We start from the raw sequence: 15,244 nt of genomic DNA, 5'->3' as shown, positions 1-15,244 counted from the left end.
TAATTAAAAAAGACTTGTTTCTGTGGTTTGATGTAAAAAGCACTTTTCTGGAAGGTCAGAGAGACTGTTGCTCGTGACTGTTCCAAATGAGGATGAAAGTGCATCTGGTTGGTCTTTTACCTCTGAGGAGCGCGCCCACCCACCAGGCTATACAGTAACCAAACAGACAAGGAATTACTTCAAACACTGCACGAGAAGGGATTTAGCAGAAGATGCCTCTGTGAAAATAACCTATTGATATTAAAGTTAATAGGATCAAAGAAATGCTAATCCTTCTACCTGGCAGGAAGGGTAACCCAGAGATGCAGTTTCAAAACAAGAAAGGATTGTAGAAAGCTGGTCAGAAGGAAGAACAAGGTTGCAGTCCACTGAAGCAATTCTGAGGAGAGAAATGTAAATCTGCCCAGAGTGAATAGAAAAGGTTACAGAAAGCAGAGATCTTCGTGTCCATGGCCAGCAGAGTGTACCACAGTAATTTTTTATTTGGCAATTTTATTTTTATTTACATTTGTTATGTAGACCTACATAAGTTTTGACAGCAGAGATGAAGATAGATAGGACTTCCCATAGTAGTGAAGAAGTCATACACTGTGCATGTGAACTATTGTACCAAACAAAACAAAACAAAACAAAACAAACTAAAGAAGTAGAACAGAAATAAATTCTGTGCATAATCTTTGATAATTGAAGCTCTTTTTTTTTTTTTTTTTTTTTTTTTTTTTCCCAGTGCTTTGTTGAAATGTAAAATATACATTACAGTGCATTTCCAGTGTTCTCTGTGGCCCTGGGCAAGCAAAAAGTAGTCTATAGATGGCCTAGCAGGACAAAAAAGTTCTTTAAGCCACCTTTGTGATCAATTACAGTACACGCCATTCAGTTAACTTTTCAGTTAACAAGAAGGCTGTTTTCCCAAGCTTGCCATGTAACTCAAATGATTTATTTTCAGTACAATACATTGATTTGCAATAAAACTGTCATTTGAATTAATGGGAAACATGAAATAACAGCAATACGGTTTGCTTCCTTAGCTGTTTTGCTGCTTTACTTGTGCACACTTCTATTGCATTTACATATTAAGAAAGGGGAACTTCAGTGGGAGGAAGATAGTTTCCAAACAAAACGAGGAAAGAAGGAGAAATGAGGATTGTGTCACAAATGGAGTCTAAAGCACTTCACTCACAAAAGGAAGGTAAAAATGTACTTAGTGATATAAAATAGGCATCATCACATCCTGTGATGATGTTGAGTAACCTCAAGCAGTGACCCTACTCAAGGGGAGATTCTAGTGTATGGGCAGCTGCTTGCAAGGGCAACACTCAAAATGGTTCTTAGGCTGCTTGCTATTTGTGGGATACAATGATTGACTCATAGTCATACAATGTTTGCACCTCACTATATGCACTAGGCTTTTAGTGTAAGACCAGGCTGGGTGGGGGGAAGAGTGCACCAGCACAGAGGGTTAAGGGCTTATGAATATAGAGAAAGAAAGGGAAAATGCTAGCATTGTGTCATGGTGACTGCATGTATGAAGCAATGCTTATCAGAGCTGTATTTAAGCAGTTTGAGATGACTGTGTACAGTGTTTCTCCACATACAATCACAGAACTGTTCTCAGCTGAACTCTGAAGCACAGGGTGTTCACTCCTGCATCCCATCTAGACTTGGTCTGGCACTTAAGGCTCATTCCCAGTGTGCCCACAGTAGCTTTCTCCCTAGAGGTAAGCAGTGGCCTGTTTGGAGGGTGCTGTTTGCTGCTCAAAGCTTATACTCCCTTTGGGACATGGAGTTCCTTCTAAGGGGACCTGAAGAGCAGTGATCCTTCTTCTGCCTTTTCTTGTAGTTTAATACTGAACGTGGATGACTGGTCCTACCAGAGCTGGGTTGTGGAGGAAGATTCCAGCTAGCTAAAATTCCACTTGCAGAAGAATGCAACAAATTCTCTTCTACTGACTAAGTATTATTTTCATAGAATTTAGTTTTGGAGCACATTCTGAAGTACATAACTAAGTAGCATATTTATTATTCATAAAAATGGACTTACCATTTCTGCATTTATAGAAAATAGGCAAAGATACTTATGTACTGCAGTTGTTTAAGAAGATTGTAATTGTTACTGATATTTCTTTTAACTTCTCACCACCTCAAGTCTGTTGACTGTATCCAGGACCACCATCTGACAGGATTCTACTTTTGTACATGTTTACTTTGTTGGTGATCTAGTCTTCTATGCATATCTATGTATTTGTATATGTTTACTTTGTTGGTGATCTAGTCTTCTATGTATATCTATGCCATTAATTTAAGCAACAATTTTGTTCTCAAGAGCTGCTGAATGTAGTCTGGCTTGAGAAAGGATTACATATAAAGATCAAGTGTGTTCTCTATATGCTGTCAAATAGCATTTGCCTCATCCCAAATTCTGTTATTTACTTCCAGAACTGGAAGAGGGTAGATTTAGACTACATATTAGGAAGAAATTCTTTACTGTGAGGGTGATGAGACACTGGAACAGGTTTCCCAGAGAAGCCGTTGATGCTGCACCCTGGAAGCATTCAAGGCCAGGTTGGATGGGGCTTTGAGCAACCTGGTCTAGTGGGAGGTGATCCTGCCTATAGGAGGGGGGTTGGAACTACATGATCTTAAAGGTCTCTTCCAACCTAAACTATTCTATGATTCTATGATTCTTTGATTTTGTTGATGAGATATAGACCATATTCTTGAAAATTTATTTTAAATTTGTGATTCTGTAATTATGTAATTTGTCTCCATTTGTTAAGTTTCCTCACAGACACACTATGTCCTGTAGAAATAATAATCTGTAAATAGAGGTTGCCACATCAAGTACAGAAAATGTCATAATTGCATGGATTACTTCACTGTTGATGTGAAACAATATTTTTAAAGTAGGCTTTTAATACTTTTCTTTTTCTGATAAAAAGAAAAAGAAGTATAGAAGAAAACCAGACATATCAGGAAAACTGATTCAATGGAAGCCCTAGAGTATCTGTCTGAAGACAGGCATGGAATTAGAATCATGGAAAGGTCCTCATGCCTTTAACAGCCAATTGAGCAAGACAACAATCTATCATGAACCTGCATCTCTGGTATAACTTTTGATGAAAACATTGCTGTTTAAGCTGTTTATCTTTTATTTTGGGGGAAATTAATCTATTTTCATTTTTATTCAGAAAAAAACCTACACATTTGGATTTACTCCTGTAGCAGTACATGCAAAATGCAATCCAGATACTTACTGTTACTGTCTTGATAATACAGAATCCCAAGCTTGATTTTTTATCTGTTCAGAGGTGGGACCATCCAAAATATATAGCCATCCAAAACATACATTTCTGAGGATTATTCTAGCCCTGGTAGTAAGAGCCAGGGTGAAAACTTTGCCAACATAACTCACCACAGTCAGAACCACAATCTACTCTTTTTTAGCAGTGTAGGGGAAGAGAGATATCTCTGCTTCTTGTTATAAATTAACCTTTATCATACTTTAATTTTCCTGGCATGCCTGCCTCCAACATAACACACAAGATGGATAGTAAAGAGTGTGCTTTGCAGCCCTAGCATGAAAGTAAAGAGCTCTTGGTATTTATTACCTCTTGCACTGCAGTAGCCGGGAAAAGACAACATCTGCTTCTAAGCTCTCATTAACTGCATTTTCACTTGTGCTCTGTATTTTTGTATATAGAGAAATGATAGGTGGCCTGTAATTGCAACCTGCTCAGAGCAAGTAAGTCAAATGGTAAGGTCAAAACCTTCATTTTTTCTGTTTCTGCAGACATCCTCATAATAAACAGCAGAGAGCATTCTCAATGCTTTGTCAGTTTTCTTGTTGCCTGTCATTCAGGAGCCCACCGACTGCTGCAGCAGTGCAGTCTCAGAAGCTGAGGCATACTCATAGGAAAAAAGCAGCAAACTAAAGCACTGCACAACTCATTTGTTACTTGCTGCTTGCTAGAGGAATACAATGATGACTGATGTAAAAAGCCCTGATATTCTGCACATTTCTTATTTATTCTTTTATGTAAACACAGGTGTCCTCTCCTGGTGATACCAGCATTCAAAGGGTGAGAACAAACACAAGACAAATGAAATCCAAATAGTTGCTGTCTGTGGTGGTGTACCTTTAACCCTTACTCAGTCTAGCTTTTTAATCACTCACAGTGGCAGAGTATTAAATACAAGTGCTTACTGAAGTTAAAAAAAAACAAGTGTTGCACTCTTGATTTTTCAAACTCAGACAAGGGATCCAATTGCTGTCAGCACACAGTATCTCTGTAACAATAGAAAAGAAAGTGATGAACAATATAGGAACAGGATGAAAGTGGCTTAGAAAACAAGGAGTCTTGATCTAAAATAGCCTCATGACATTAGAGCTATTTTTCCTGGTATTTGTTTTTCCCAGATAAGGCCTAGGTGCATTTCAGGAATCCAGGGTTGAACAAGTGATGCGTTTTATAAGGGCAGTTCATCTGATCTTGATTCCATGTTACATTCACAGCACCGTTTCAGGAAGCCATAGCAAAAGGAGACTGAGGAAGCTTCAGGTTTCCATTCTGCCTTCTGTTACCATTTCTCATTCACCATTTTGGCTTTGTAGACTTGATTGTTTCCTCTCTTCATCACTCTTCCCATCATAAATCTGTAGCAGGAGGCTCTCTAGAGGTAGAAAAGACGTCTTTGACTACAATGATGGTGACATAAACTAGTTTGTTAATGGAAACCTGTTGTCAGTTCTGAGCAATAGCCTATACTGAGTATCAGAAGAGGGTGCCACCTGAAAGAAGAAAATACTCAGTTTATTGAAAAATGGCTGTTTTCTCTGACTACCTTCAGTACATTATTGTTCTTTCATATGCCTGTTTTGCAGTGATCATACGTAAGATATTGCTTATCAACTGTCTCTTCTGCACAGTTTGCAATGTTTAATATAATAAGCTTTTGCCTAGCGAAATTGATCCATGGTTGAGTATGCACTTTACTGCTAAACACTTATTTACAATAAAACTCAGGGGAAAAATAGTGCAAAACAAACAAACAAACAAAAACCTCAAACGTGACAGGCAAACAAAATGATGAAGACAGACACATATTAAATTGCACGGTGTCATTCTATTTCACGTTATACCTTTTTTCTACTGTTGAGGAAGAATGAAATTTTAGGTAAGAGTCCTATGAAGCTCTACTTATTAGAATTTCCTAATTCTCAAATTACAGGAAAGTACTCAAAGTGTTTTATTGTGACCTCCTCAGACTTTAGAATAAAAGATTGCTTAAATCTGTTATTTCTCTTTCTGTAAGGCAAGTGTGCTTCCAGTTGGAACAAGAGATGGAACAGAAGAGCAGTGTCTGAGGGTAAGTCCTTGTAGTGGTCAGGACAAAGCACTACAGCACCTCCTAGCCGGTTGATCAGAGAAGGTTACTCAGAGGAAGCAAAAGCTCAAGTGGTTTTAAAGCTCTCTAGACTGTGAGCCTTCTCTTGGGTTGGGTGTGATTATGAGAATTATTTCTTAGTATCATTTTTGCCTCCAAGTGAGATTTCAGACATGTTTCAGACTCAGGTAAATCACTGGTTTACCATCATGTTTTCCAAAAGTACATGTTTTCTGCTGTGGTTGAACTAAGGACTTCTGCACTAAACTACCGGAGCTGCCAGCTAAAAGTTTGATGCTGGCACTATATCTTCTGACACGATGCTGAAAATAACTTTGCAATGTATGAAGAAGGAACTGTCAACACCTGTTGAAATTCCTGTACCAAACACCTGAGACTAAAAAAAATTAGTCCTTGTCAATGTTAGAAAGTTGTCCAAAGTCAGTCTAAATTAGCACTGGGACTATCAGCCTCAATTTCTATTTATGACAGCATCCTCATAATTATCATATTTATATTTGCTCATATTCTTTCCAAGCTCCCAGATAATCTCTTAGATTTTAATTAAGAAAAGTTAAAATTAGAATGCAAAGTTGAGTCAAAGCTGAAAATTAAAAATTTAGACATATAGAATAGAAAGTCTAGCAGTATTAGAAATTGAAAGACAGTATTAAAGATTATATTTCTTTTCTTAGTTTATTCTTATTAAATATATTTTCTAAATGGATTTGAAATGTTAGGAATCAGAAAAAAAAATTCAGAAGGAATCTCAATTTTAGGACAAATGTCAGTACAGTAAATTACAAATTTAATGAAGTCACAGATTCTAAAATTGGAAAATTGCTTAAGGAAAAGTATTGTTAGAAAATTTTGGCTACAAATTTCAACATCACTGGAAAATTAACATATAAATTAATAACAAAGTTACTGCCAGAAGCGCTTGTGAGGGCAGCTTGTTGGATTAGTCGGTAACATGTAATTAGACATAGCTATTATGAAGGATATCTAGATTCAGCAGCACCTGACTGGGAGCTTATTTGCCCTCTTTATCTGCCATTCTTTAAAAACAAAGATAACTTTCCTATGTAAGGCACAGTTCCTTTTAACTCAGAGCTGCAGGCTACGCTAAGAACTGATATGTATGCTGAAGGGAGAAATGATGGCTTTACTGTTAAAAACATTTATTCAGAATCCAAACCTGAAACTTAAAATCTGTGATGCTTATAAACCACTGAGCAAAATGAAGATCTAAAGTGAGATTCTGCATATTGCAAACATCAGGGGAATTTAGAGTTTTGGGTAAGGGCCATCTGCGAATGATTATGAAAATATATTTTTCTTCCCTGAGTCATTTATGGTGTCTTGAGATGAAAAAGGACACTACTACTGTCAGCATTATAAATATACATCAGAAGACAAGCAGTTTCTTCTTACTGTAGCAACTGTGATGCATTCCCACTATTTGAGAATCTCATGATCTACACAGGTCTCTCCAAAAGCAATGCTTCCTATTTATTTCCATGAAAACTACCAAAAAATACAAAGAGCACAATAACACTATTTGATAGATCAACTTCTCAGCTAGAAATCAGTTACTACCATTAGCTATGCATTTTTGCCAGCGATGAACAAGAACCTGCATGCCATGCTCCTAACTATCTGTACTAGTGGAGATCATCCACTGTCACTGTTGCCACTCCTGAACTGCACCATCCACTTCCTCACTGTGCTCACATCCACTGTTTGGTCTCCACCAATGTTCAGCAAGTATTGATGAATGTCAATGTGTGCCATATTTTCCACATGGAGGAATCCAGTGACACTCCTTTGCTGCATATGGACTTCTATGTCAGACACCATTTTGTCACACTGCCCCTCTGCTACCATCTGTCAGACATCAACAAAATGTAATGGAATGTTGGTGGGAAGGTTCAGCCTCTACAGCCATACCACCATGGAATGAAGAGCATCTTGATCAATGCATCTGCATGAATCAGCAGATTACGACCAAGGAACTGTGTACAGACATGAATATTGCCTTCACTGTGATGGAAGCAATAGTGGCAATGTTAGAACATTGCAAAGTTTGCACCAGGTGAGTCCTATGAATGCTCACACATGAACAGAGAGAACACTGTGTGCAATTTTTTCAGGACCTACTGAACAAACACAAGGCTCCTGAATTGCATCATTACCAGAGATGAGATGCGGTATCACCACTACAAAGCTGGCAGTCCACTGAGTAGCAACATGTGAATTCCCTACTGAAGAAGAAGTACCTTCAGCAGGCAAAGTGATGTGCACTGTCTTTTGGGATCCTTCTGGATTTCCTGGAACCCATACAAATGCTGGCTAAGCTGAAGACTCAAACTTCTAGAGTCAGGCCAGAGAAGAAAACCACCTTTCTCTTTCAACACAATAATGCCAGGCCCTATGTCAATTTGAAGACCAGGGAACACATTGTAAAATCTGGCTGTACTGTCCTACCACACCCAAAATATAGTCCAGATTTAGTACCATCCAATTTCCGTCTGTTCACACCAATGAAAGACAGACTGTAGCAACATTTTCCTAACAATTATGCAACCATAGCAGCTGTGAAACAGCTGGTGACCTCCACTGGTAATGATGTTTATCAGCATGGCATGCAGGCTGTTATTCATTGCTGGTGAAAATGCATAGCTAATGGTGGTGACTATTGAAAAATGTTATTTTGTAGCTGAGAATTTGCTCTATCAAATAGTGTTATCATGCTCTTTTATTTGTTGTTGTTAGCGTGGAAATAAATAGGAGGCATTACTTTCAGAGTGAACTACAGGATACTATAAAGAGTCTTGTCATTCCTATAAAATGTCATCATGAACTGATTCCAAAATATCTCTCTTTCTGGCTGGTTTCTCTTTCTGGAAAGTGAAAAAAATAGTGTTGAAACATTTTGCTAGGGCAGAGAATCTTATCACTAATTTTTCCTCATTCTTTCCTCCAAGACAAGATTAGGTATAGTTGAAGTATTTCTATAAATTAGGTGGGGTGAGGTTTGTTGTTGTTGTTGCTGCTGCTGCTGTTGTTGTTTGTTTTTTGTTTGTTTGTTTATAATATCTATCAACATTTACCATCTACATACATGCCTACAATGCAGTGTAAGCAAATGTCTTTTCTAGTAACCAATAAATAGATGGAAGAAGGGTCATAATGTATGTTCATTTCACATTACAAATATTGTGAGCTAGAAGTTACATTTCTAGTTTTTTAAGATAAAAATATATCAAACATATACCAAACATTAGAAAATGCTCTTGATGTTTATATTTGGATGTGTTAATAGGTAGACAGAATAGGTCATATCTGCCAGTTTTTTCAGTGTATCTGTATCGATTTTTGCTATCACATTCTGCTACTGATCAAAAAATTCACCCTTTGGGGGACTTAAGATCAATCTCAGTATTTTGTCTTTTTAGCATTTTTATCAAAAATGCCATCATGCTCAGGGATAAAACAGAATCTCTCAGTTGAAAGATATTTACCACAAAAGATGTGCTGAAAAAAATAAATAAATAACAGCAGTGAAACAAAGCCATTCACATAGGTTTTACACTTACAAAACATACACATATATTTCAGACTAGTAATCAAACACTAAAATGGACTTTGACAGAAAAAAGAGAGATTTCCTTGGATCACAGGCTACTGTTAACATAAGTAGCAAAATTTCTTAACTAGTTGATATAACCTTCATTATTATCTGTGAAGTTATATTTTTTTTTTTCAGCTGAGTATATAATCTCTTCATATTTCCATGGAGAGATTTAAAGCAAGACCCTCATGGAACAAAAGCTTGGACATCTAGCAAAGAGCCAGTGAAAGCTCTATTATGCCTCTTTGGATGTGTATTTTCTGCTTCTATTTGTTAAATACAGCTTATCCCCTATTTTCTAGCTGACTGAAGGGTCCTTTGAAAAATTCAGGCAATTACAGTTCACTGTAAGCAAAATATGTTTCTATCTGAGTTTTGAAATGGGAGAGGAACAATATGTCCACATTTCAAGCAATATGACTTCTGGATAATCAAAGCTAAACTAATTGAGATTAACATGTATCTCCTAGTTGTGTTTGGTCTGTTTGCTTGTTTGTTTGCTTTTTAGGAGTGTTACACTACATTATTTCTCTTATCTTTCAAACTGTTGATCAATAAGACAGCAGTGATTATTTGCCAGTCCTCTGTTCCCTTGTGACAGGACAACAGAGTATTGCATCTTCTTCAATACATTTTCTTCAGTGGCAATTTGCTTTAAACAGTCAAAAAAATCACAGACCAATCTGGTATGATTTGGAGGTAAAAGGGAATGAAGGATAGAATTTGATGATTTAATTTTTCTGTTAGCATTTTTCATTTCATTGATGTAGCATCTCTCTTGTTGTTTCATATTAGACTTTGGTAATAGTCTATGCAAGGCAGCTGTTCTCCTCAACTGTTATTACTGAAATGGTTAAAAACATCAGAACCAAATAATTTTAAAGCACTAGTGTAACTATCATTTTTAATGCAATTTTCTGCTAAATGTTAATGTTACAGTGATTTTTAAATTTGATTAATTTTATCAAATTTCATCTAGAAACATGTTTATACACTCACAGAATTGTAGTTTTAAGGATCTCTCTCCCTCTGCTTGGAATTTATAACATAAAAGAATAAATATGGTTGAAAACTAGCCACATTTTTTAGAACTACAAATGGGTGAAGTTTCCTCGTAGATAAAAACAAATAATTTTAACTGCTTCTGAGATATGTTAAATCCCCTGCTTTCTCATCTCTAGGTATATATATGTGTGTGTGTGTGTGTGTGTGTGTATGCCTGTACATTTCTTTACACATAGGGAACTATTTTATCTAGATGCATGCCTTGCAGTTCTCACTTTGGAGTTTTATCCTTCCAAAATCACAGGGAACCAATCTGATCTGTGTGGAACTGGGTCAACACCTTTCTGCCACCCCTATCAGCCATGCTGAGGGGCACACAGTAACTTTTTCCAGATCAGATATAAGGAAATGAGGCAGTTTGGCCAGCGGCCAAACCCTTGTCAGAAGTGCCATGGCTTTCTGGGTGGGACCATCTGCTCTCCTATGTTGCCTTCTGCTGTACATTCCCATGCGAGGTACCCTGAAGCCCTCTTGACCTTGCTGAGGGCAGTACCATCCTGGCTCCCATATGCAAGCACAGGCCTTTGTCGTGTTGTCCACAGTCTCTGTCAGGTCCTGCTTCCAGAATTGCCTCCTTCCTTCTCACGTTGGCTCTCCCATGGGAAATATTTTAAAACAGATATTTTCAGAGAACGCACAAAGATTCACTTTCACTTGGTCTTCTTCAACGATGCTTTTCAGAGTCGTCCAGATAACATTTAATAGAATTAAACACACCAAATGTAGAAGATGTCAAGAAGCTTTTGAGCAGTCCTCTCTGCTCTCCCACCTTCAAATTCTTTGTTATTTTTGTTGTTTAAATACTTTAGTCTTCCTTAATTTTTCTCACAGGACATAAAGACTTCTGACATGGCTCTGAGGGTTTTCAAAAGACTAAAAAATGGTTCTGTGCCTAGATGTCATAGAATCATAAAATCATAGAATGGCCTGGGTTGAAAGGGACCACAATGATCATCTAGTTTCAAACCCCCTGCTATGTGCAGGGTTGCCAACCACTAGACCAGGCTGCCGAGAGCCACATCCAAACTTGGCCTTGAATGCCTCCAAGGATGGGGCATCCACAACCTCCTTGGGCAACCTGTTCCAGTGTGTCACCACCCTCTGTGTGAAAAAATTCCTCCTAATACCTAACCTAAACCTCTCCTGTCTCAATTTAAAACTATTCCCCCTTGTCCTATCACTATCCACCCTCATAAACAGTAATTCCCTCTTCTTTCAAATATTAGAAGGCCACAATGAGGTCTCCCTGGAGCCTTCTCTTCTCCAAGCTAAACAAGCGCAGTTCCCTCAACCTTTCCTCATAGGAGAGTGGCCCTCCTCTGGATCTGCTCCAAGAGCTCCACGTCTTTCCTGTACTGGGGCCCCAGGCCTGGATGTAGTACTCCAGATGGGGCCTCACAAGAGCTGAGTAGAGAGGGACAATCACCTCCCTCTCCCTGCTGGCCACCCCTTTTTTAATGCAGCCCAGAACACAATTGGCCTTCCGGGCTGCAAGCGCATACTACTGGCTCATGTACAGCTTCTTGTCTACCAGGACACCCAAGTCTTTCTCTGTAGGGCTGCTCTCAAGGAGATCTTTCCCCAGTTTGTACAAATACCTGAGATTGCCCCAACCCAAGTGCACCCTTCACTTGGCCTTATTGAACCTCATTAGATTTCCATGGGCCCACTTCTCCAGCCTATCCAGCTCCCTCTGAATGGCTTCCCTTCCTTCCAATGTATTGACTGCACAGCTCAGCTTGATGTCATCTGTAAACTTGCTGAGGGTACACACGATGCCATCGTCTGTGTCATTGATAAAGATGTTGAAGAGCACCTGTCCCAAGACCGACCCCTGAGGGATACCACTTGTGACCGGCTTCCACCCTGACACAGAACCATTGATCACAACCCTTAGGCTGTGTCCAGACAATCAATTTCTAATCCATCGAACAGTCCATTCTTCAAATCCATGCCCCTTCAATTTAGAGAGAAGGATGTGGTGAGGGACCATGTCAAAGGCTTTGCAGAAGTCCAGGTAGATGACATCCATTACCCTTCCCCCATCCACCAAAGCTGTCACTCTATCGTAGAAGGCCACCAAATTGTTCAGGCAAGATCTGCCCTTGGTGAAGCCATGCTGGCTGTCTCAAATCACCTCTTTATCTCATATATGCCTTAACATAGCTTCTAGGAGGATCTTCTCTATGATCGTCCCAGGCACAGAGGTGGGGCTCACTGGCCTGTAGTTCCCCGGGTCTTCCTTTCTCCCTTTCTTAAAAATGGGAGTAATGTTTCCCTTTTCCCAGTGTTGATGGTTTACGGGCTGATCCAGCCCAGTTCCCTGACTAGTGGGGTGGAGGGATTTTTTTTGTAAAATCCGCGCCTCCAGAAAAGGGAAACAGGGGACCCCCCCCAAAAAAAAGAATAATTAAAAAAACAGCGGCAATGATCTGAGGAGAAACAAACTAATTTACTAAATATAGTATCGGAATGCACGATAACACACTATAATACAATATGATTCAATATAATTGTTAATAAAATCAAATATAATTGGGAGAAGGATTGTCTGAGAGCTAAAGGCCTTACACTAATTCTGAAGCCTTGTGTGCAGTTGGGAGCAGCAGCGAGACGATCTGAAAGCGAGCATGATGAGAAGAAGAAAGCCCCCGGTCATGTGCCTTACAGGCCTTATATCTGTTCCCCTGCGCAGGAATGATAACAGTACTCGAACAGTCTTCTGGGGAACATAGTTCTCTTCCAGACAAGTACCTGGAACTAGAGCATTTGCTCTTTAACTACCCTAGTCTTACTGTTGTCACTTACTTGAACAGGAGGACATCTCCTGTTGATAGCCAGTCTAATAGCTGAGACGTTGGATGATGCAGGTTGGCGTAGAGGGATTAAATGTAACTCGAAGTCTTGGAGTTTATTAATCCGTTCATTTATAAAAGGTCTTTCTCCCCCTCTGTCATACATTGCTGCAAATGTACTGGCATACTTCTCTGGTGCAGTCTTTGTGAATATATGCCATATATGTGGTGTACATCTGACGTTCTCAGGATCATGCTCTTGGTCAGGCTCGTCAGGAACGAAAGTGGGGCTATGTAACATTTCCACCACGGCGCGTTCTCTCAAATAACGGATGCCTTTTTCCCAATCAGTCCATTTCCTTTTCTCAGGCATCAGGTCATCTTTGAAGGAGTATCTTTCTTTCACAGCTAACAGCATCTGCTTCCAGAGGGTGAAGGCCTGGTTCTGGCATGTGCTAATACCTCTGTCAATGGCTGAGTCCCTAGCAATGCCACTGAGCTGACGAGCCTCTCTACTATCAAGCAGCACACTGTTGGCCCCACTGTCCCAACATCGAAGTAACCAAGTAACAGTAGGCTCATTTGGGTGGCATGTGAAGTCTTTTCTCAGACCACAGATTTCATTCATTTTCAAAGATCTATCAGTAATGGTAATGATGTCTCTTTCACCTCCTTCTCTTTCAGGACTTCTTGTTACTCTCCTGGGCATTGGTGACCGTGATCTTATTGAGGGTCCCTCCCCTGTACTCAGGGGTGGTTCCCCTAGAACTTGGAGCTGCTCCTCTGGATCTCTCTCCTCCTCTTCCTTCTGCTCTGAGTCGAGATTCGTTTTGTTTTCCGTTCTCTTACAGGGGCAACTGACATAGATTCTCGTGCCTCTTGTGGTTGATCAGGTTGGTCAGTCCCAATGCTCTTACTCTCCAGCTCAGCTCAGAGTCTGTCTCGTTCAATTATGAGGGTATTTAGTTCAGAATGGAGGGTGTCTCTTTTGAAATGGAGGGTGTCTTGCTCAGACTGAAGATTCTCTCTTTGGATTTGAAGACTCTGTTTCTCAACTAGGAGACTCTCTTCCTGGGCCTGAAGATTCTCCCTCACAGCTCGGACTCTCTCCTGGAAACTCTCCTTTTCAGCTTGGAGACTCTCTCACTCATCTAATACTGTCTCCGGGAGACTTTCTCTTTCAGCACGGAGACTCTCCCTCTCAATTTCAGAAACTCTCTCCTTCTCTGGGATAGTATTAAATAAGGCCTGATAAGCATTAGCCAGGCCCCAAATCATTTGTGCCTCCTCAGATCTGCCTAAGCCACAACATCCCTGTCTCAAATATCTATTTAGGCTCTCAGGATCTTTTAGGTGTTCAGGAGTAAAGTTCCATGACACTGAACATGTCCATTTCTCTAAAGTCTCTCTCAAGCCTCTCCACACTCCTGCCACTCAGTATTGTCCGGCTTTGGGGAAGGCTTCTTCTTCATAATATTAAAAATACAGATACTGAGTGAAATAATTACAATGACAAACAGTGCATTCGGGAAGATTAACAACGTGATCAGATGAGCATTCAAACAATCCATAAAGGATTCGAAAGATAGACTGGGAACCTGCTTCAAAATCACAAGTTCTGTGAAATTAGCAGCTCTCTCTACAAACTGATTTAAAACAGAAAGCAGAATCTTTTTTTTTTTTTCTTTTTTCTTAACTAAAGTAAGATAGCAGTGCTCAAAGTTTACAAAATATCTCAATATACTGGCAGTCTGCCTGGATTTTCAAGGTCAAGTTTTCAGTGAGCACCTGTGAAAGAAATAAACTTTCCCAATGAAGCTCTCCGAGAGCACTCTAAAAAGCTAAAAAGCAGCTTTTGCCCGCATTCTTCACCAAAAATGTGAAGTCTCACCAGAGACTTCACCAGACAGCCATGATTTTTTAAATATGGAGAGCAGCTCAGCAACCACATCAGCCATATCTCTCAGAACCCTAGGATGGATATCATCCAGCCCCATGTACTTATACACATTCAATTTCATGAGGAGGACTCAGACTTGTTCCACCATTACAGTGGGACAGAAACCACTCCCCACACCCTGACCTAGAGGCTCACGGTCCTGGCAGACACGGGAAGCCTGACCACCTGTGAAGACTGAGGCAAAGCACTCACCGAGTACCTCAGCTGTCATGGTTTTATGATTTTTGGTTATCGGTATTCCACATCACAACATCATGTAGCGCACTGGGAGTTAAAGAGTTAATGCTCCAGGTCTGGGTACCTGTCCAGGAAGAGAAGAACTACTACAGTCTCCAGAAGACTGTTTGCTGTTCTGTTACCATTTCTGTTCAGGGGGAACAGATATAAGGCCTTGGTAGGTCACCT

General features: G+C 39.7%; 1 long non-coding RNA gene across 2 annotated transcripts in view; it reads left to right on the top strand.

Annotated features, from left to right (window-relative positions):
• The first annotated feature begins 1,578 nt into the window (after positions 1–1,578).
• LOC121109749 overlaps positions 1,579–15,244 on the top strand; it is an 88,573-nt gene continuing 74,907 nt past the window's right edge. For both annotated transcript variants that reach the window (XR_005857417.1, XR_005857416.1), the window contains exons 1-2: positions 1,579–1,718; positions 1,841–5,367. This is a non-coding gene — a long non-coding RNA (uncharacterized LOC121109749). The remainder of the gene's footprint in view (positions 1,719–1,840; positions 5,368–15,244) is intronic.

Source organism: Gallus gallus, chromosome 2 (genome assembly GCF_016699485.2).
Source record: "Gallus gallus isolate bGalGal1 chromosome 2, bGalGal1.mat.broiler.GRCg7b, whole genome shotgun sequence".
Taxonomy (NCBI): domain Eukaryota; kingdom Metazoa; phylum Chordata; class Aves; order Galliformes; family Phasianidae; genus Gallus; species Gallus gallus.
Note: the sequence above shows the minus strand (reverse complement) of the source record. Positions and strands in the feature narration are given on the sequence as shown.